The sequence below is a fragment of the Phocoena phocoena genome, chromosome 10 (assembly GCF_963924675.1).
Source record: "Phocoena phocoena chromosome 10, mPhoPho1.1, whole genome shotgun sequence".
NCBI classification, from domain to species: Eukaryota; Metazoa; Chordata; class Mammalia; order Artiodactyla; family Phocoenidae; genus Phocoena; species Phocoena phocoena.
Window position 1 is genome coordinate 62,102,316 of NC_089228.1, and position 24,318 is coordinate 62,126,633.

Sequence of the window (24,318 nt, forward strand, 5' to 3'; positions counted from 1 at the left end):
ATACTGTATCTTCCCTCAGCTGATAGTTGTTATTTTTAAATAACAAAAAACTCACTCTCTTCAGATTGATCAGAGGAAAGAAAACCTGACAACGTTTTTATTCAATTATCCAAATCAAAATTCGATTGATGAGGCATGGTGACAGCAGTGCAGTTAAAAGAACTGATAAATTATCAGTGGACCATCTCCAAACTCTGCTTGCAAAACTTCTGGATGCAAAATCTTAGCGGGGGAAGTAGCTTAATGGAGAAGACAGAGCAATCAACTCCTTGGTTCCTGCTGTGTGCAGATAAATAAGACAGTGTTTTATCCAAAGGGTGGGTGGGAACATCTTTAAACTAAAAACAACTCATCCTGTAGCATAAATGCTGATTCCTTTGTAGGCTTCTCCCTCTGTCCTCTCTCAGTGTATGTGTTGGTAGAGATGGAGCTACTGAGGGTCAAGTTTGACATTTTATTAAAAACCTGGTAACTGATACCTAATTAAAATTCAAGGACAATTTTTTTTTTACTTAAACAGAAGTATGATAATGTGGATTTTTAAAATATTCAGAGAATTCAAGTTTCTTGCAGAATATTATTTAGGGCAGGATATTAAGAGCCATGAAAATCTGCATTTGAATCTTGGCTCAGACAGTACTGAAAAGCCTTGTTAATTTATTCAGCATTCATTTTTTAAGTGAATACTATGTATCAAAGACTGCATTTGATATGATAGAACACCAAATAAATAATTTCTATTTCAAATTATATTTTTCTCTGGATATCAGATTACTCCACTGCATAGTGTAAATAATAATTCTTCCATTTTATTAAATAAAATAATTTTGTAAAGTCTCAGCTCAAAACTAGTACCTAATTTTTGTTATTAGAATAAAAAATTTTCACCAAAGTAGAAACTAGTCTATTATTCATGTCTGCTTTTCAGCTATTAAGGTTGAAATAACAAAGCCTGAAAAACAAATCTTATATAACAAATTCATCAGGTGCTCAAATTATCTTCAGTAGCAACTTGACTTATTACAAACCCTTTTATCTAAACATAATTTATATTTTTAGATTTATATGTATATCTTTTTACATTTTATTTGTTTTTTTTGGCTGCGTTGGGTCTTTGTTGCTGCACGTGGGCTTTCTCTAGTTGCGGTGAGTGCGGGCTACTCTTCGTTGTGGTGCTCAGTAGTTGTGGCTCACGGGCTCTAGAGTGCAGGCTCACGAGCTTGTGGTGCACAGGCTTAGTTGCTCAGAGGCATGTGGGATCTTCCTGGACCAGGGATCGAACACATGTCCCCAGCATTTGCAGGTGGATTCTTAATCAACTTGCCACCAGGGAAGTCCCTTAGATTTATACTTATTTAAATTTTATTTACAGCTTTCATTATTCCTAAATGATTGTGCTTACAGAAGAACCATCTCGTTCTTTAAACGCAGTCTAACCAAAGTGAAATCCATGACTCTATATATTAGAGTCATGCAGAAAAATATAAATTCTGCCCTTGGGAGAAAACATTACATCAAGCACGATCAAATAATTATGCCAGTATGCAAGTTATTGAAGTTTTTGCTCCAAATGCCATTATAGAGATGTACACTTATGCTTTAGTTGGCTGTATTTCTTCAGACTTCAGAAATGTATTAATTTATACAGTGTGTAAAATACTTAAATGCTTAACTGTTTAAAGGAAACTTAAAAAAAACTATACTTGTTCCAAGCATTCCAATGAACCAGCCAGTCTGCTTTAAAAGCTAATCATTTATCAGTGAGTCTAAAAATCATGTATCCCAACTGAGGATACTCAAAGAAAAAGTAGAAAGGTGTTTTTACATGGTAGAATGTCATCATGTAAATCACTTTCTTTTTTTAATTTAATAAGCCTATGAAAAAAGACTTTGGAAAAGCATTACTTTATTTTTATTTTTTGGCTTTAAAGTTTTCATAAAAAGTGGTATCAATGGCCAGGGAATAGATTTAATGATATTTATTCTTAGGAGACTACCTCTGGTACAGGGAAGCAGATTTTAGCCTCATAGCAAAGAAGTAATTAGATGAATGAGGAAAAATAACTCTTTAATGTTGATATATATTATTTTAGCTCAAACATTTAAAAAATACATAAATAACATATTTTTTCTCTAACCTTGACAGACTAACTGGTCTTAAACTTATATCTTCAATATTAAAAAACAAAATAAAACAAACTAAAAAACCTAAGAAACTGGGAAAAATATATATGAGGCAAATTTTCTAGGCATTGGATGTCGGGTGGTGGAGGCTTATAATCTCCAAAGGAATGGGAAACACACAGGTGAGACCTACCCCTGCCCTGGTTTTCTGTGTGGAACAGTTTGGAGGCCTTAATGCAGGAAGGTGGAGTCTAGGCTGAGAGCAGCAGCCTGGGAAAAGGGGGTGTTTGAGGTTTGGGGCTCCTGGGGCAGCTGCAGTTTTCAGGGAAAGGTAGGGTAGATGAGTGAGCTGTGTGGAGGCACTGAGCTCCCCTCCAGAACTTGGTCAAGGGTTGGCCTCTACTTGTGCAGGTTGAGGCTCTGGGGAGAGAGCCGAGAGCAGCTGCCACTGTTGAACCAGAGATCAAGTCCTGGGTGGCATGGGAGATCCAGCCCAGCTAGTGCTGGAGAGACCTCGCTGACTTTCAGTTAGGACCCCAGAAAGGCCATACCTTAGGAGTAAGGATGCTTAAAGTAGGGCTCATACCCTAGAACTAAAGACAAACTAAGATCCACTCTAAGAAATCACAATTTCTTAATCATGAAGACTGATAGAATTAAGAGGATTTATCAGAAATTTAATTTTCTATCAAAACAAAATTCAACAGCTTTTAAAGAAAGAAACGTACAGATTCTCTGCAATATATCATTTACAACGATGGCTAAAATAATGATATATCAATATTTTAGATGAATGAAAGAGGAGGAGTTCAAAGCAAGGCCACTACATTCTAAGAAATATTAGAAGAAAATCTCCAGGGTCAGGCAAATAATATCACTATTGGGAAGGACATCTACACAAAATCTACAGTTAACATTCTACTGGAAGGTAAAACATTGGGTGATTTCCCTCTAAGTTAAGAAATAAGAATGCTAACCCTGTCTATTCAACATTGTTATTGGAGTTGTTAGCCAGTAAATCATGCCAGGAGAAATAAAAGGCACAAAGATTACAAAAGAAGGAGTAAAACATCCTTTTTTTGCAGACACCATGAGCATGTACAAAATCCTTTTAAAAACTCGACATGATCACTAACAAAAAAATTAGTGGATTTAGTAAAGTCACAGAGTACAAGGTCAGTACAAAATAATAATTGTATTTTCATATCCTGGCATCTAACAAAAATTGGAAAATAAAAATTTAAAACAGTATTTACTACAGCATCAAAAATAAATTTAACAAAAGATATATGACCTCTATACTATAAAACATAGCTGGAATAAATTAAGGAGATTTAAACAAATGAAGGGATAGACTGACCTCACTGAAATCTCGATGTTGTTAAGATGACGATCTTCCCCAACTTGAGTTATACATTCAATGTTATGACAGTTGAAATATCAATAGCCTTAAAAAATTTTAAATTGACAAACTGCTTTTGAAATGTATATGGAAACGCAAAAGACCTAGCATAGCCAAAAAGTTATTGGAAAAAGAAGAACAAAGATGGAAGACTTGTTATCTAATTCAGGATTTAGTATGAAGTTACAGTGATTAAGACAATGTGGTATTTGAGTAAGAACTGACAAATAGAGCAATGGAACAGTAGAGATGCTGAAATAAACCCACAGAATTACATTCAAAGAATTTTTGACAAAGGTGCCAAGGAGGAAAGAACTTCAATGGGAAAGGATAATCTTCTCAACAAACGGGGCTGAAACAACTGGGTAAATATCTAGAAAAAATGAACTTCAATTCCTACCTCACACTATACACATACTAATGGATAATTATAGATGGATCCTAGAATTAAAAGAAAAAGTTAAAATTATAATGCCCCTAGACAAAAATAGGACAATATCTTTATGACCCTGAAAGAACTAAGTAACTCCCCTCTCTTTCTTTCTGTGTGTGTATATATATATATATATATATATATATATATATATTCACATTTTATCCCAGTGTGAATGAGTTGTCTAAATCCTCCTTCTACCATGGATTAAAACATGCATGTTGGTAAGAGTGAGGCTGCTCATGTGTTTAGAATAAAATTTTTTAAATGAAATATCAACATGTGGGACTTTGAAATATATTCTTCTCCAAAAGACATTTCCTTTCCTTTTATATTTTGCTGATTATTTTATATATATATGGAAGAGGGAGATGGGGGAAGGGGAGTGGAGAGAGTGAAGGAAGGAGGGAAGTTTTATTGGGTGTGGATGGTCTATAGTAGCTTCTAGTAGGTGTCATTTTACTACATTCTGAGTTTGTTGGACTATCAGCAACCTTTATGCAGTCTCACTCTTGGTCCCCTGTCTTTTTCTTGGCCTCTGCCAAGATTGATTATGAAGCTTTAAGAAGCTTTAAGCTTTATTGATTATGAAGCTTTAAGAAGATAATGCCACAAGAAATAAAAAAGTGAAGGCACCTCATTAAAAAGATATGTGATACTCAGTATGTCCTAAAAGTCACCTAGGAGATGGAATAGAAAGAAAATGGAACATGTATCAGTGAGTAAGGAAGAAGGCAAAATATCATTCTCTCCATCATTTCATATTTACCATATTTTTCATTTTAGAAAATATTTAAAGCAGTCTAATTTAGGAGATAAGTTAAAACATCAAATGGAATAATAATTATTAAAGGACCTGTGGTGAACAGGTTACACTGGGAAAATTAGTCAAATATCATTCCCATAAATACCATGGTATTAATATCTACTAGAGAAAGATTCCTAACACTTCAGCTATTGATATATTTTTTTTTTCAAAATGGTTCAATCTAATAGTACTCTAAGGTTTGTCCTCACTGTCATTTCTATACACCTATTTGCTAAAGTTTTGTTTTGAGTTGTGTGAAATTACAAAATGCAATTAAAAGGAAAAGGGATGTGGAACACATTGGTATTTATAATTTATAAAGTTCCACAGAGGTATGGCAGCAAAAGCACCATGAAATGTGTGATCCTATTGATGTTTCTCTGGGGTAATGGTAAGACAGAAAAATATTTTTTTAAATGATATAAATAACTTGGAAGTCCAGATGGGGAGAATACCTCCAGAAGCTTTTAAAACACTATTTAATGTGATAGCTTAAAAAGACTGGACTGATTTGGTTCAAAATAACTGTCCATCTATCTTTATCTATCTATCTATCTATCTATCTATCTATCTATCTATCTATCCATTTATCTAACTAAATTAGTTATATTTTATAAAATATAAAGGATTATATTAAAATTTTTTGTAGTTATAGAATTTTCAGTATTTCTGCCCATACTTTCAATACCAAAAATGCACATTTGATAACATTATGCTTTATTAATTTAAAGATCTTTGTTTATTATTTATTTATTCTAGTCTTCCACAATTTCTTATGATTTGAATTTTTATATCCCTCAAGTTCAATGGAAGAAGTGTTTTTAAATTATGCTGTGAGATATTATTCAAGATAGATCTATCAACTTCCTAACACTGATGTTTCGCACTGAAATAAGAAATTACCAAAGTACAGCCATGGAAGTCCAGAATTGACAATGCTTTTTGGAATATGTTAGTTGTCACCAGGCTGAAGGGTGGGAAGGTAAACTAGATGATCTGGAAGGTGTTCCACTGATACTTACTTATGTTTGTTTGTTGGGGGGGAGGTTCAGGTCTCTACAGCCTACAGCCTGTCAACTGGGAATCTAGAGTCAGTGGACTAAAAATCTCATTCTTACCACTGATTCATCACATAACTTTGTTCACCAAGACTTATCAAGTTAGATTTTCAGGCAGGACTGCTAGACCTAAACCCCATTAGTGTTGGAGGAAGGTGTTTGTTTGCTTCTTTTTGCTTTTGAAAGAGGATCTCTAGTCTTTGTAAAAGGTTCTATGTATGCATATGGTCTCGGATTTGGTTAATGTTTACTTCTTAATGTTAACAGTTTTGCTGAAAAAATTTAACAACAATCACTTTTTAGGTTATTCTGAATTTTAGTTATAGATTTGTATACTGTATTTAATAAAAAGGCATCTATAGCCCTTAATTCATTGCATAGTATACTTTAAATGCTTAATAAGCACCACTTGTAAGTATAATAATTATTTGCTCTCTGATATTTTTGTGAGCCTTTCTAGATATCTAAACCAAGTTCACAAATTGTGTTAATTTGTTTTTGTTTTGTTTTGTTTTGTTTTGTTTTTGTTGGGAAAATTGTGCCATGTAGCCTACGCTTAAATAAATAATAAGATGGTATTATTATTCCATTTACTATTGAAGGAAGAAAGAACAAATTCAGTACTTTATTTGTATTAAATCAAAATGTATTGCAAACATACTAACAGTGGTGTAGATGTGCCTAAAAAATTAGTTCGAAATTAGTGCCATTTAACTTTAAGTTCAGCTCTCTCTTTGGCTTTAAATTTAAATTGAAAACTGTAACACTTTCCCCCAAATAGTTTCTGACAGAAAATTCCTTTCTCAGTCCCTTGCCACTGAAGTGTTTTTCAAGTGTTGCAAACCTGCTCTCTCTGTTGCCTTTCCTCTTGAACACAATGAAGGCTAAAGTTGGCGTTCTGGAAAGGAAAAATAGGTGCCTGAAAACTGGACAGAATTCAAGCCTCAGGTAGAGGGAGATGGAAAAATAGAACTATATACCCTTGAGCCCTGAACAATGTAGTTTAGTCTTGAGCACAAAAGTCGTGCTTATAATATATATTCTGGTGCTTCCTGCACAACTTCAAGCTGAGAACCTTGTATGAAATAGGTGCTCAGCAAATATGAATGAAATGCGCTTTGGCATTTGGATTTATTTGCAAGGTAGTATGTAGTGCAAAAGGTAAAACAGCATTGCTTAACCAAGTCCAAGTTTTCCTGTACATACGCATTTTAAATCAAAGAGACCACCTCCGCTCAATTAGGAAATTTTGCCCCAATTCATATTATACTTGCTTTTGATGAAATCTTGCATTTTCTTATGTTTTCATTGTTGGGAATTTGGTGGAGGGAATTTGAGACAGGGTTTTGGTTCTCATACATTTATTTTTTTAGACAGTAAATTAAGTAAAAGGTGAATGTTTCCCTGCCAATTGGGTTACATCAAGTGACTAAATAGAGACTACTATTCACAAGAAAGTCTTCTCAAACGAACTGCACCCAGAATTTTGTACCATTTGTTTGGTATCTTCTGAACGTTATAGAATCTGTTTCTGAAATCTCATCTGTGTTGTCAGCTTAAATATGTGTATGTGAACTGTCAGTTTGACTTTTTGGGGAGGGGTGTATCCTCCATGTCACGGGGTACTGTATCTGCCACATACAAAAGTTCAATTAAATGAGAGAAGATTGAATTGAATAAAATAGAACTTTATTTTATTGATGTACATTTGATTTACAATGTTGTGTTAATTTCTGCTGTACAGCAAAGTGATTCAGTTATACATGTATATATTCTTTTTCAAATTCTTTCCCATTATGGTTTGTCACAGGATATTGAATATAGTTCCCTGTGCTGTACAGTAGGACCTTGTTGTTTATTCATTCTATATATAATATTTTGCATCTGCTAATCCCAAATTCCCAGTCCATCCTTCCCCCACCTCCCAGCCCCATTGCAACCACAAGACTGTTCTCTATGTCTGTGAGTCTTTTTCTGTTGATAACTTTTTGTTCCTACCTTCTCTACCTCCCTTCTGTTCCCTAAACCTCTCTGCTGGAAATGGTGGCTGAATAATAAACATCCAATAAACGTTAGCTGAATTTCTCTCTTCTCTCACTAAGTATACATCATATTAAATAAGATTATATGCATTTAGCATAATGTCTCATACATGTTAATGTCTCATACCTGTCTCATACATGTCTCATACATGTTAATAATTCAGTAATTATTATTACTACTGATTCTGAACATTCTAAGGCTTTGAGGCTAAGCTTCATAAATTCACCAGGATTCCATGATTGAATATAGAATGTCCTGTGTGATTTGAGTAAGAAGAAAGGAGACCCCGTAGCGTCTAACTTCTGCTCCATCATTAAGACAGTTAACACACAAACTCTGCTTTATTCTTCTGATGTTGCTCTTGGTTGACATATTCTTTTGGCATCTCTTGCTTGAAGGTATCAGGTCATGAATATTAAGAAGCTTTATTAACACCTTACTCTCTCTATATGCATTCAGTTTCTCTTTCAAACGGGTTCCTCAACCATTTCCATGACCATCGTCTGCTCTCTTTCACTGAATGATTCTTTCCATGACTATTTTCAGCTTTAGCTGGTGTCCTTCAAAAGCAAAAAAGAAGGAAACTAGTTTAACTGGAAATGTGTGAAATGTATCTTAGCTTTGGGATTACTTTTGTTTTCACTGTGAGTTAAGAGCAATGTAGAATAAACTGGTGATGTTCATATGCTTTCAGGATTATGCTAGTTTGCCCTAGTGAACCTACATCTAGGGGTGAGAAAAGCAAAACAGAATTTCAAGTGTATTTTCTGCTTCCACACAAGAACCATTCTTGGTGTACTTAAGTGTGATTGTAGCAATAAAGCTTGCGTTTTGCAGAGTCTAAATATTCTGTACTGTGATCGACACATTAGGATTACTGAAAATGTTTCCTGGTGTTAGATATTCCAAATCACTCTGTGGTTTCTTCATAAAGGAAAGACGTCCAAAGGTAAAGTGAGAAACAGTAGAGTTTTGGAATTAGAATAAACACTGAGGCAGAAGATAAAGATAAACGTTCAAAAAGAAATTCTGTAGCCTCTTGGGAATATTTCCTAAGAGGCGCTGATGTGGTCAGAACTCGATCTGAATGCATGCTTCAAGGATCACAGTAAACATGAACTTGGTTAAGTTATTTTTCTCTACCTCAATGACGTATTTTATTTTAATTGGATGTATTTCACATATAAGTAAATATAAAGCCAATTATTATTAAAATTAATAGGAAGCACAAAACTCCTTATTTAAGTTAAAGTGTTTAGGCGAATGTTGTCAGAAGATGAGCTAAACAGAGCTTGTGAATAAAATTCTGGTTCCGTTTGCTTGGCAGTTTTTAATTGTCCTTCCTGGGGAGGTGGTGTCCTGGGAATTTAGGGGGCTGTAGTGTGGTGAGGCCAGGTATGACCCACTCAGCTGAAATGCATGAGGGCATGTGGGCTGTGTTGTAGTCTCAGCTTCTGGTCTCAGCGTCATCAACGGCCAACTCGGAGGAATACATCAAAATAGGAAAAACAGAATACGTCTATGGGAAAAGTGAGTATTCTCAGATGACCCAGACAGCAGGAGTTTGAGGAGAGAGCAGGAACTTCATAAATACATGTAAGGAAAGCTACTTCTGGGTCCAAGTCTGGCTCAGGTTCACCTAGACTTTGTCAGAGTCAAAGGATGGTGTGACCGGGAAATGGGATCTTGTGATGTTAGCCTTAAGGTATCTTTCTGTGGAGTCGCATGGCTCCAATACGGACTGTTTGCCTCTGTGTCCAGAGCACAGCTGTCATCCTGGGATCTCCCTTCATCATCATTCTGTGAATTATCTTTGTTTCTCCTCTGTCAAACCTCCTCTTTCCTGTAGCTTATGCCTTCATCTTCTTTCTGGCTGGTATGCTTTTTGCTTTTGTTTGTTTGTTTGCTTTTTGACTTTTTACTTGTGAAGCATTTATTTATTTATTTTTATTTCTTACTTTTTACTGTAGGTCCTTGTTGATGATCTATTTTAAATATAGCTGTGTGTACATGTCAATCCCAAACTCCCAATCTATCCCTTCACGCCACCCTTCCCCCCTGGTAACCATAAGTTCATTCTCTAAGTCTGTAAGTCTGCTTCTGATTTGTAAATAAGTTCACTTGTATCATTTGCTTTTTTTTTTTTTTTTTTAGATTCCTCATATAAGCGATATCATATGATATTTGTCTTTCTTTGTCTGACTTACTTAGTATGATGTTTTGATGGAGCAAATTCTTCAGGAAATTCCAAAGAAATATTTTTTGGGAATCAAATTTTGGACACCTTGCAATGTCTGAAAATATCCTTATTATACCTTCATATTTGATGGATAATTGAGTCGAATATAGAATTCTAGGGCGGAAATAATTTTTCATCATGATTTTGAAGGCATGGTTCCCTTGTCTTATAGATGGCAGTGTTGTTTTTGAGAAGTCTAAATCCATTTTGATTCCTGATCCCTATGTATGTAGCTTGTATTTTGTGTCCAGAAACTCGTAGAAACTTCACTTTGTCTACAAAGCAGACATTTTCAATCCTGAGACTTTTGCACTTGGATCAGTGAACTGAATTATTTCTTTGATGATTTCTTCATTATTTCCTGATCTCTCTTTATGGAACCACTATTATTAGGGCTAATTCTGAACTAATGTTTTTTTTTCTTTCTTTCTTTCTTTTTCAGTCTTCCTCTCCTATTTTCTATTCCTTTGACTAATTGCTGTCCTTTTTGAAAATTTCTTCAACTTAATCTTTCAAACTGAGATTGATTTTCAACTTCATATCCAAGAGATGTTTTAGCATTGAGTATTTGTCTTTTACAGCATCTTGTTGTTTCACGGGTGCAAAAGCTTCTCTTGGCTCTCAAATGATATCATGGTAGTTTTTAGTAATTTTTTTTCTTTTTATGAAATACCTACAAGTTCCTTTTTTTTTTTTTTCCTACAAGTTCCTTTTAAAAAAATCTACTCTTATCTTTATATTTAAAGGGAGAGAATTTTCTCAGCTATTAATGATCTTTGCTTGTCAGCTCTTATTTAACTGCAAGAGATTAAAAAGCTGATTAGAAGCTCTTAGCATATGGGTGGAACTTGATATTATTTTTTATCTAAGATATTCTTGCTTTGCCATTTTGTGGAGACTTATTCTTTCTTCTGGGAATGGTCAGATTTCAATGAGAGGACCCTTTCATTCTCTTATCTGGAAGGCACAGGCCTGGGTGTTAACATTCCAGAAATTGAGTGGGGAAAGAAGCCCAGAACTCAGCATTTAGTATGCATGGGTTGATCTAGTTCCTCTGTTTCCAGAATACTACATTCTCAACTGTGCTGGTGATGCCAGTTTTCCAGAAAACTTCCAAATTTCTGCTCATGCGGCCAGAGCACTCATTAGCACAGCTGTAGAGGGTGATCTACGGATCCACCAGCTACTTAAACATCTAATACTCAACCATTCTTATTTTAACCCCACACTCATACCTGCTCTTCATACTCACTTCTGGAACTAGGTCTCACCAGTTCCTGCCCATTTGGAGGAATATGTGGTTTAAATGAGGTTGGTATTTAGCTTTTCCCATTGCTGAATTTGTCTCTTTATGTAACAGTACATATGGGTTCGTTGGATGGATTATGAAGTAACATTGAGAACAAGTCCAACTATTAGCAATAAAACCATCAGAAAACAGGCCATCTGATAATTAATATAAAATTGGATTGGAGACTCAGGAAATTATTAAATTTGAATCTAAAATGAGATCATCTGAGCTGGATCTCAGAAGACTTATTGTTCTTTCCAGGTGTGCATCTTAAGAATCTTGGAGGATTTGTATAGTTTGAACTCAAAACCAGATACTGCTCAATGACTCTTCTCAGAATTTTGCTCTGAGTTTTGTGGTTGGCCTGAAATCCCAATACAAAGGAAAAACCCAGGAGTGTGAAACCAGATCAACAAAAATATGAGACTTTTCACATGAAAACTCTGTGACCTGAGACCACTAAGGGTCCCTTGACTCTACAATGCGGTCTCATTCCATAAATGTGGGAAGGTCATGTGATTTCTTTATTGATTCTGGCACTTGTTACATCTTTATTAAATCTAGCACATGTTCTTAAGTAGGTCTCCAATTTTAGAAAACCTTTTTTAATACGATGTATTGACTGATCTAACTCACAGTTTTAATAATGTGCTGTAAAGTAATGTTAAACAGGTCATGTATTATGCATTCCAGTTTCTATCTGTAAATACTCAGGCGGATGAAATGAACTTTCACTTTCAAGGATGATGTTAGAAAAACATTCCAAATAAAAGCAGTTCTAATAAATTTTTTCTAACAAAAAAAAATTAACTAAAACAAAGCATATTTCTGAAAGGAGCAACTATTTTCAATATTTTGGGAAGAACATTAATATTATTATGAACATGTTATCAAAGACTTATATTACATATACATATTGTAGAGGAATGAAATTCATGTTTTCATGTAAATAGAGAAAAATTAATCAGAATATATAAGTTATTATATTATAATCAAAAGTGCATAAATATTATCATCTACAATTTATTCTGCAAATCATTCCAAGTACAATTCTATTGATAACCATAAAATAGACCAATGTTAATTTTTTTATTACCTTTTTCTCCTTCCTCAAGAATAATATGTCCATTGAAGAATCAGAGATTCTATTAGTCCAGCATATGTCTTTAAATACCAGTATAGCTAGTGGAAACAAAATAAATATAAGACATTAGCATTCTAAGTTATCATTATTTATTTGAATTCCTTTAAAAGAAGAAAGGGAAAAAGAAATATATCATTAGGAAGAATACTATTTCAAAACATGGGCAAGACTCATCCAAGAATAAATGGTTGAATTGTAAATCAACTAGACTTCAATTGAAAAAAAAAAAGAGTAAATGGTGGAGGGGTTTTTGCTTAAGCTGGATTAATGGGGTCTGCGTTTACTCTCCCTCCTGAAACAAACGAACAAACAGAACCAGAATCAGACATATATGCCTATATTTTTATAGTATTCATTTCCCATGTATATTGACCATCTACTGTGTGCCAGAGACTGAGGTAGGAGCCGAGTATACAGTAATGAACCAAGCAAAGTTGTTGTTGTCAAGCTTGAAATCTGGTGCTGGAGGCAGACAGCTATACGCACGTTGTAGGAAGCAAACATGGGCCACCAGTGGCTGCTTGTGGTCCTTGCCTAAGCAGAACAGATAAATCAGGTACCTTTATATTAGGTATAGCGTATATAGGTAATACATCCATATACATCATTTTATTCCTTTATTCCTAAAAACCTGTAAAACCATGTAACTGTGTTTCTAATAACTCGATCCAGTTTCAAGTACCAAACTTCCTGTACCAAACTTCACTGATGTAACCCATCAGGCAGAAAAAATGTAGAGTTTGCTTTTGTTTCAAAATGATGGATTAAACCACAGATTGAACTTGAGTGAACTCTATAAAAGTTATCATACTGATTTAAAACTTAAAGGAGCTCATGTGAGAAAGACATTTATTTGTTTGTTCAGCTACAGAAATTCTCATATCCTTTCTACTATGCAAACTGTCTTAAACTTCCTTCATTTTCCCCCACAGAGAAATTCTGTACACATTTAATGTCAAGTTTTCTAGCTTTCCTCTTCTCCATTAAGTATAATTATTCTTTTTTCTGGACAAGATGTTTCTGAAATTCTCCAAAATGAGCAGACTACACTAAGAATGTGATATGAAAGCAATCTTTTTTTTTACTATGTAAATAAAAACATGCAAACCCTAACTATTGATACACTTAGGGTGAGTGGTTTCACTTTGACATCATGTGTATCATGGCATCGAGATATCTCTAAATTATAACCGAAGCAAGTGAGAACAGATTTCAGGCTCAGGGAAGAGCTATTAAGGGGATAATAGACTTTTGATGTCTGTCTTTTCACAGTAGCACAATGGCTAATTCCTGTGACCCCTGAACTTTTAGTGTCTCCTAACCAAGTATTGGCATTAATCTACTGCTCATCTGTCACCTATCACATTTGGGAGTCCCAGTCTCTGTTTTCAATTATCAGTCATTAGAGAAGGCCTTGAGCAATTTCAGAAGAAAACTCACAAAACCTTTGACCTGTTTTTGTCAGATAACTGCAAGTATTCATTGTAGATAAACTATCATTTCATTGTACCCAAGTATAAAGGAAGGTTCTTTGCTGTATATCACTTACTGTAACCTCTATCACCTTCAGGTGGTTAAAAATGGACTGTTTTATTTTACTGATGGAGCAGAAGGATTCACAAAGTCATTCAGTGAAATCTGGTGAGATTGGAATGGTTGACCTCTAGCTGCCAGGCAATCTACAAACCCCACAGATTTTTCCACTGAAGAAAACATGAGATAAATATTTACCAAAAGGTGATTATCAGATAGTTGTGTTTTTACATTGACTTCTTGTAGGTAAACACAAACTTTCTCAAATATTTATACATAGTGTAACTGAAATCCATTATTTACATACTAAGCATATCTACTCATCATTAAGTACTCATTTTTTATTACGCAAAATGAATTAATCAGGTACCATCCTCTGTGATTATTAATTCTAAACTGATTTTTGAAGTTTAACATTAATATCCAACCCACAAAAGATGAATATTTGCTTTAATTTCCAGTGAATTATTTCCTGTATAAAATGCCTATAATCAAAAAAATAACAAAATATTTCCTATATGTCAGGATGTATTGTTGTCTTCAGGGATAAAAGTAAGTGACTTTCAGACTCCTTTAAAGAGGAAGTATGTCAGAACCAGCTAATCTGATTGGATTGGTGAATAATATATGAATGTCAAAAATGTGTTCTCTACCTTGTAGATGTGAAATATCTAAACAAGGTATCAAGTAAATACAATTATTTTCTAACTACCCACTCTTGTAAAAATCTAGACTGATTTTTTCAATGCTACTATAACACTATGTAAAAATTATATAGCTATAACTAAACAAATAACACAATTAAAAACTATAACACTATAACAAAATTATACAGCAAAATTAAAAAACCAAAAAATGTTGTCTCTTTAATTTTGTTATAACAAAATTAAAACACTATAACAAAATTAAAAAATGGTAATAGTCATCACCTTTATTAATATATCTATATTCCAGATAAAGAAATTGACATTTTGATCATCAGCGTGGCTACGTTTTAAGCCAGGTAGCAATTTTTTACAATTAAACTTTTATTGACTATTTACTGTATTAAAAGTCCTGTTTGTTGTATATGTAGAAATACAAAGGTAAGAGACAAAACAAAAAGAAAAACATGGATGTTCCTATGAAGTATCTCACTCTATGGGATTAATCTAAGATGACCTAATAATTACAGTGCAAATAGAAAGTAATTCACACAATAGCCACTGCTTTTTGAGAACTTGCTCTGTTCCAGCCATTATGCTATGATCCTCTCTCTCAAATATTATTTAACCTCTACAGCACACTGTGGAGAAGGTCTTTCATGATTGACCTCCATTTTAAAGATGGATAAATAAAGGCTCAGGGATGTTGAGTATCTTTTCTAATATCACACTCTTTTAATAGGTTAGGGACCTAAGATTGAATTCAAATTCTTCTCACTTCAAATCCAACTGTTCACTGTGGTCCCATCATGACAGCTCTGTATTCGAAAGGGAGGAAGAGAACAAGTGCTCTGGGGCTCCCAGCAGGAGAAATTAATGTGGGTGAGAGTTTTCAAAGTAGTCTTTGTAGAATTCAAACTGGAGGTTTTAAGTAGAATTGGGATTTCAACCTCCGACATGTGGGAAGCATCTTAAGTTAGAGGATCTTAGGTCTAGGGTCCAGGTCCACCCTAGACCCAACATGTGCAATGACAATGAACAATTTATTATTCGCTCCTTTGGTCCTAAGCTTTCACATCTCTTTTCATCTATGTGAACTCCTTTCTCTCCCTGGTGATAATCCTTTAAGCCCAAATTCAAAATGACCTCCCCTTGAAGCCTGCTGCACAGCGTGCTGCTCCTTCCTTTCTTATTCTGCCCCCACACATGTCCCTCCCAAACCCCAAAACGATTGTGCCACAATGGTACTTTTCTACATCTGTCCTTCTCATCCTGAGCTCCTATCTCTTTGCTTCTCAAATCTCCTTAACTATTAAGCTTTGGCCCAGAGCAGTTATCCAATTAATATTTGGGACTTGAATAAAGTTAGAGGGATCACAGTGGCTATTTTTAGGATAATCAAGATGAGTATATATGGAATGTGAGAAAGAGAAAAGCAGCCCCCTGACAGCCAGGATTGAGACTGGATCAAATAAGGGAGAAAAAATATATTGAAATATATTAATATTAAGAAATCAATAATTATTGCTATTATTGTTTATTTATTATTGAACATATCAGTTTTCATACCAATGCTTGACATGTATCATTATTATTATTATTGTATTCTAATAACCCCTGAGGGCTGAGTGCTGGGCCCATCCAGTCTGAGGAGGGAGGGTAGACCTTGAGACCATCTTCCTCCCTGTTCCAAAGCTGTCTTACACAAGACTTAATTCTTTTTCTTTAAAATTTTATTGAAGTATAGTTGATTCACAATGTTGTGTTTAATTTCTGCTGTACAGCAAAAGTGACTCAGTTATACATATATGTATATTCTTTTTCATATTATTTTCCATTATGGTTTATCACAGGATATTGAATATAATTTCCTGTGCTATACAGTAGGATCTTGTAGGACCTTGTTATTCATCCATTCTATATATAATAGTTTGCATCTAATAATTCCAAACTCCCAATCCTTCCCTCCTCCAGCCCCCTCCCACTTGGCAACCACAAGTCTGTTCTCTTTAAGACCTAATTCTTTGTATCCCTAAATCATTCATGTTTTTTAAATCAAAATAATATATAACTATTGGATCATTAATTCAATTTTGTAAATTTCAAAATTATGTGCTGTGTATTTAATTGATTCAGGAAATTAATTTGTTTAGCTATCATAGGACAACATTTAAATTATTTAACCATCTCACCTTTCTTTTGCAATTTTTCTTCCTTATAAAACTGTACTCATGAAGCATTTATGAATACCAGCAAGAGTATTTCAACTATAGGACATTCGAAAGTCAATTGAAATTGTTCTTTGAAACAAACCACTCAGGAGGACAATTTTCCCTTTTTCAAGTCACACATGGCTGTGGTATTAAGAGGCTCTTAGGGTTTCTGGAATCTGGAGTTTACCACACTCTCTGGGATGGTTATCCTTTCAAAGAAACATGTAACATGTGCATTCACTGACCAATGAATAGACCTTTATAGGACCAAGTTTGTGTTTCTCAGTGGACTAGTCAGTGAAAGATGCCTTGCGGGGTCTTGGTAGTCTCTTGTGGAGACATCTTGGTAGTCACAGGATAATTTTGCTTTCTTTCTTTCACTTTAAAATGTAACACAGATAAGTAATAATTCTATGAGTAATCTCTTAATGATTTTTTGCACTCAGCAGCAAACAATGATCTGTATTCTTTCAACAGCTGGCTGCACTCCTGGGAAAACGCTATCTTTGTCTTGCAGCTACTGATTCTATTTGAATCTTCCAAGTTACAGCTCTTGTGTGGGAGATTAAGACCGATTGCCCATGGATGCATCCCCTTAAGACAGCAGATAAATCACTAAATAGATAAAACTGCAATCCTCTGTTAATTAGTTCTACTCTTCAGATACTGTAGACAGCAAAATATTTAGTCAGGACATTTCTATCCAATTTCTGCTTATGATAAAGTCATTCAGAGAGGTGTCTGTTTGGAGAAAAGAGACTGCCATCAGTCATTAACTTCTGTTAAGTTATATCTCAAAAATAAAAGGCTTCAGCGTACGTCTTGTCTTTAAACACAAGAAGCTTAATCTTTGCAGAACTTTGGCAATTTAGAGCATTTAGAATGTAGTTTGGTGCTTCTATAAAGGCGATCCTGTTTCTTTTCACTCTCAGCCCATGACTCATGGAATGTGAGTCTTCTGATTCATACTTTACCTCTTGTATTCTTTGATGTTGCCACTGTTTTAAAAAACCAAACTATAAAAATAAATTCATTCTCTGGTTCTGTCAGTGTAGGTGACCTTTCAGTTGTTCTAGTTGGTTCATAGATGGAAATGTTTGGAAGACACAAAACCTGCTTCCTGGGGACAGAAGGATGTACATTCCCTACCATCGTTATGATCACGTTTTGAGTGGTAAGCTGTATCAATTTTGCTGATTTTTGATGGTTTCTTTTCTGTAAGTCGGTGTGTATGTATATGCAGAAAGCAACTCTTTAATTTTTGTAGAGAGCACTGTGGACCACTATCAGCTCAGGTAAATAAACAACTCCGTGTTGATGGGCTTGTTTAATTTACGGTGATAGTCACTGGTTTACATGTAACGACCTTCAAAACAAGCATGTATCATAAATGACAGTGGGAGACGAGTGCAAGGCATCAGTGTCATGTTTTCATGGCTGTTTGGCAAAATACAGCCTGTTGATCCGGTTAGATATGTAAGAAGTTATGAAAATAGCCGTTGGACAGGTGGTTGTGTTCTCTCTCTCTCTCGCTCTCTCTTTTTTTTAATGGTGTGTTACTATCTGCTTTATAGCAAAGTGAATCAGCTATACATATACATGTGTTCTCTTTTTAAGTGCAGTTTTCAAAGGTGAATCAACTGATACAGGATGTGTGTTTTAAATCTAGTTATATTTGTTCCTAAACTCTCCTTTCCACTTCACGTGAGAGAAATGGTGTCTATGGTATGGGAGGAGAAAATGGTCTCCACCAGAGACAAGTGTTAACCTCTTGGCCTCAGCCTGTTTTAACCCTTGTGTCGTTTTATCTCCTTGGACAAGTCTGGGTCTGGCTTGAGTGAGCTTACCCTTCTGCTTTTTTTTTTTTTGTTTGTTTGTTTCACTTTGTTTTTCTTTGTCTTGTCTTCTCTAGCACTAAATAGGAATGTAATTATGACTTTAATAGAGTCTGGCAGATTTTAATCTGGTAACACAGATTTTATTAGAAATGATAATAAAGATGTTTTGGAAACTCACACATGGTTTTGTTGATGTAACATAGAAATGAAAAAGTGAGTTGAAATGTCCAAATATTTAATATACTATGAATCAAAACCCCCAAATATTATACATTTTAATGATTTTTTTCTATTTGTTTATTTGCTTACGTTTTAAGCTTCTCAAGCCATTTACAATTGCAATGTGTTATACAGCACACTGTAATTTATGGAGAAACATAATATATTTAATTTATAAAATCATCACAATATGAACAAGGCAAAGATAGCTCCTATAAAAAGCTTACATCTAAGGAATATGAAATGTGTGTGTCTGTTCTCTTTCATCTGTTTTGGTTGTGCTGTTTTTAAAATATAGTTGTAGGAAAAGTTGCATGCTAATAGAGATATTATATAATGCTAATTCAGGTCGTGAATACAATCACTTACTTATTCATAAACATTTTCTCAGATAATAAATGGAATCAGTATTAAATAAGTGAATATGATACAACTTTTGCTAAGATAAAGATTGGAGGAAATGAGTTCTAGAAGGAGTGGAGTCCAGAATGTATAGCATCCTCTATAGGGTAGGAGCATCTCGTAGAGGAGAATGTAAGCATTGAAATATCAACTCTCCTGAGGGGGTAATTAGATTAAAAAAACAAAACTACATCCAGAAAAAACAAACAAACACACAGGGTCGTGTTGTTGAGGGCTTTGTGAGTTGAAATCTTGACACTGGGTTGAAATCTCTTCTCCCCCAATTATAGGTTGTGGGCTCTTGAGCAAGTAATAGAAACTTATGGACATAAGTGAGTATTAAATAAAATACATGCCCTCCCAAATGAAAGTTAAATAAATTATCATGCCCTCAGTCAATGGGAAATGTAGCAGGATGGTGCTGAGTGAAAAGACAGAACCAGCTTTTGATCTGTTCATAGTCTTTCATTCAGCCAATGTTTATTAGAAGACTTCTTCGGGTCAGGTATTGTATTGTGTTAGATGCCAATTACACACTGATGATCAAACCCTTGCTTCTCCACCTGTTCTCCACATTTTTGTATATTGCTGATTAACATTGTATGAATGTACAGTTGAGTCTCGAACCACATGGGTGGGACTGCACGGGTGAACTTATATGTAGATTTTTTTCAATAAATATATTGGAAAATTTTTTGGAGATTTGCAGCAATTTGAAAAAACTCAGACATGAACAGCATAACCTAGAAATATCAGGAAAATTAAAAGAAAGTTAGGTATGTCATGAGTGCACAAAATATATGTAGATATATGCATAACATACAAAATATGTGTTAATCAACTGTTTGTGTTATCAGTAAGGTTATTAGTAGTTAAGTTTTTGTGGGGTCAAAGTTATATGCAGAGTTTTTGACTGCACAGGGAGTCAGTTCTCCTGGACCTCATACTGTTCAAGGGTCGTCACCTGTACTAACAACGAACTAGTCTCTAAGTAGGATGTCATTATGTAGGTGGTACGGACATTGAACAAAGATTTACAATGGGCTTTAGAAGACAGACATCTGTTATTGTCTAGCTGTCATCACCCAATTTCTCTTTTTTTTTTTTTTTTGGCATAAATGTATTTTATTTATTTATTTTTTTATCAACCAATTTCTTATTCTTAAGTCAGGAATATTAATATTTGACACCTCCCTAGGTAACTGAGATTACCTTGTGAATATTTGTGACCATCTTTATGAGTGCAAGGCTATATAAATACTACTTTTATTCCATTACTCACTGCAACATGTCCCATGGAATTTACCAGGGCAATTATAATTCAAAGCAGTAGGATATAGGAATTTGAATCACTGGACAAATCTGCACTACAACTTTATTCTGTGTGGTGTATTTAATATAAAATTTTATTAAACTCTTTGAAAATCTGCCCCCTTAAGGTGTTAGGCTAAAGAGCCTGGATCAGAAAGCTGAAATTTTATAATAACAGCTGAAATTCTAGCTTTCCACTTTATTACACTAACATCTCACAGGGGATTCCAGAACAGTAGATGACTTTATATAATATGAATTCAATACTCATCTGCATTATGCAGGTGCACGCTTTAGATTGAACCTTAACACACTTATGTCAAAGCCCTTATGCCCAAGACTATAGTTATTTTTGTCTAAATTTCAAATATAAAATTGATTGTTAATGAAAAATTGAATAATGATTGTTATCACTTAGAATTTTGAATATTGACTTTCAGAATAGAGAATATATATTTTTGAATGATTGATGAATGCCTAGATCATAAAGTATGGAACTCCTCAAGCAGAGTCTGGGACAGTGCCACGTAGTCAAACACCGGGAACATTTCTGCAGCAAACCAGTAAGTTAAAGTGAGATAAATAGGGACTTTAAACTCACCTCAAATCAGTTAATTTCCAGTTCTTCTGCCAAAGGAAGTTGAAACCAAATTTTCAGTTTTCAGAGCTTTTTGGATTTTGGACTTGTGAATGCAAGATTTCAAATGACTCTTCTGTTTCTTTTTCTTTTTTTTTAATTGAAGTATAGTTCATTTACAATGTTGTGTCAGCTTCAAGTGTGCAGCAAAATGATTCATACATATATTAATATATATTATAAATATATTCTTTTTCATTATAGTTTATTATAAAACATTGAGTATAGTTCCCTGTGCTATACAATAGGTCCTTGTTGTTTACTTATTTTATATATAGTAGTGTGTTTCTGTTAATCCCAAACTCCTAATTTATCAGATCTTTATTAAAGCATAAATACTTAGTAAATTAGGACAAAGTAGTAGTTTATAAGCAGAAGCAGCCTATCCCGGCATTTAAGAACCATAGCTTGGTGGCATCAAATGCTTGGATTCAAATTCTTTGGCAAGGTATTTCTTTTCTCTGCCTCCTCGGTTTCTTCATCTTCAAAATGAGGACGATAATAGAACCCACTTCATAGGTTGTTATGAAGTGTAATATGTTAATATCAATAAAATGCTTAGAGCAGTTCTATTTAAATACTGTTTCATGATGTCATCTACTTTGTTTAAATTAGGATCAGAAAAGACATTTTACAGTGAATTAAATGTAGTTCTTAAAAAAAAAAAAATGTAGTTCTTTGTTGGGACTTCCCTGTTGGCGCAGTGGTTAAGACTCTACCTGCCAGTGCAGGGGACATGGGTTTGAGCCCTGCTCTGGGAAGATCTCACGTGCTGCTGAGCAACTAAGCCCGCTGTGCCACAACTACTGAGCCTGCTCTCTAGAGCCTGCAAGACAAAACTACTGAGCCCACGTACCACAACTACTGAAGCCTGCACGCCTAGAACCTGTGCTCCACAACGAAAAGTAGTCTCCGCTCGCCACAACTAGAGAAAGCCTGCATGCAGCAACAAAGACCCAACACAACCAAAAATAAATAAATAAATAAAATTGATTCTTAAAAAAAATGTAGTTTTTCTGTAAACAAGAGTTGTGGCTAGTTTTAATATTCATACGTACACTCTAGTTATTAGAGATCCAGTTTGTAGGTGTTTTCTGTCCTTACACTTTGGAGATGGAGACCCATTCATAACAGTCTACACTAATGCCAGCTGGAGCTCAGACAGAAAAGAGGTTTAAATTATGGACCAAAATAGGACCTTAAAAATGTAGTCATCCTCCTTATTTAGGGAAAGTTAATTAATGATCTCTCCAGGGGAATGGACCTCTCTTAGGACCAAGATAAAGATACTTAAATAAAGCAAAACCTCATGAGTCATGGGAGGTAGTGTTGGTGTAGCCAGGCAGCCCGAGAGCACCGTTCTCACCAAATCCAGGTGTAGCTTACATTTTCCTCTTTGCTTGTGTAGGTATCTGAGATGGAGGTGGGGCTGAGCTCCTAGCTCTCTTAAACCATCTCCTACTCCTCTGGAGAAAATAAACCAGAGATTATTTTGGAGGATGAAGGCAAGGAATTGTGGGTTCCTTTGTCATGAACTTCCTCTCAGACATGGAGCCCTGTCTGGCACTAGAATTTAGGAGTCCAGCAGCCTGGGTTCCCAAAAATCACTCCTCGATGATCATGATTGCCTTCTCTCTTCCTTAACCTTGACCCTTCCTCTAGTTAAGGATCCCAAGTTTCATATATTTTTAGCAGTGTTGGTATCATTTCAATTAACCTCCTGAAGATATTTTTTGTGTCTTAATCCAATATTTGAACATTGTGAATTGTTTATATAACATACATCTTTTATCTTCTTGTAACAACATTTCAGCAATGAAATGTCACTGGATATATTTTAAAAAATTATTGTAGGTTTGTGAGACACTTGGAACACAATGCTTTGCAGTGAATTTTTTTTTGTAATCTGTCCTATATTACCTGAGGTAACTGAGATTTTGAGAAACCTACCAGCACTGAGAAACTTAATTCCATCAAATGATATTGCATTACTAAAAATGAACCCTTTTAATAGGTGGTTCCTTAAGAAAGATTTTGGTACCCAGCATGAGAAAGGCTGTGACCTGGGACCTGGGACCCTTTGCTGCAGTGCTTGCACCTGGACAAACATCTCTCCTCAAGCAATAAAATACAAAAAAAACCTATAAGGGACGAAATATAGTTACGTTCATGAGCAGTTGGGGCAAATTATGGACAACAAGATACAAAAAGGCCAAAAACCCAATTGCCACTTCTGAAGAGCCTGGAGCAAAAACAGGGTGTCAGGAGCAAAACAAGGTACTGTGCATGCCCCCTGCACACAACACCACGTAAGGGGTGGGCAAGCCACCCCTCTGGCCCAACTCCTGGACACACCCCTACCCTCACCCCATATAAGGAACCAGCTTGCCCCAACTTGGGAGCAAGGAAGGGAAACTGTTACTTGTTTTTGCTCCCCTCTGCTATAGCAGGGCCCCCAATAAAGCCTTGTCTGAATTTCTTGTCTGGCCTCTTATCAATTTCTATTGATTAGGAAAGGCCAAGAACACTGCTCAGTAACAAGCATAGACTTTATCCAATAATACATCATTTTACAAAGCTGGATTATGTAATGATATGCCTGACACTGTCCTGAATCCCTCAACACTCCTTAATATTCCCAAGAGGAAAAATTCTCTGACCTCATTTGGTGGGAAGGTTGCTGAAGGCGGAAATATGTTCCTCTCTCAAATTTGCATAAAAGCAGAGATCTTTGGGAGACTGGATGCTGCACCACGGGTTGGGGAGGTTGTACTCAATAATCTATAAGAACTAATGAAAGTGCATTAAAAAAGGTAGAGCTTTGCATTTGCTAAAAGGAGGAAAAACGTCACCCGGGAAGACACTTTAGAAACAATCTTTCTTGTGAAAATGCATTTGTTTTGTTTCCTTGACCTCTAAAATTTCATAAACACAGCCCCACTGTGCCAGCAGCTCCTCGGGCCTCCTTCCGACTTTCCT

The 24,318-nt window shown here is 35.1% G+C and overlaps 1 protein-coding gene across 3 annotated transcripts in view; it reads left to right on the plus strand.

Moving 5' to 3' along the window:
• Window positions 1-24,318, plus strand: part of BMP5 (bone morphogenetic protein 5) — a 119,545-nt gene that overhangs the window by 31,538 nt on the left and 63,689 nt on the right. The window lies entirely within an intron of this gene.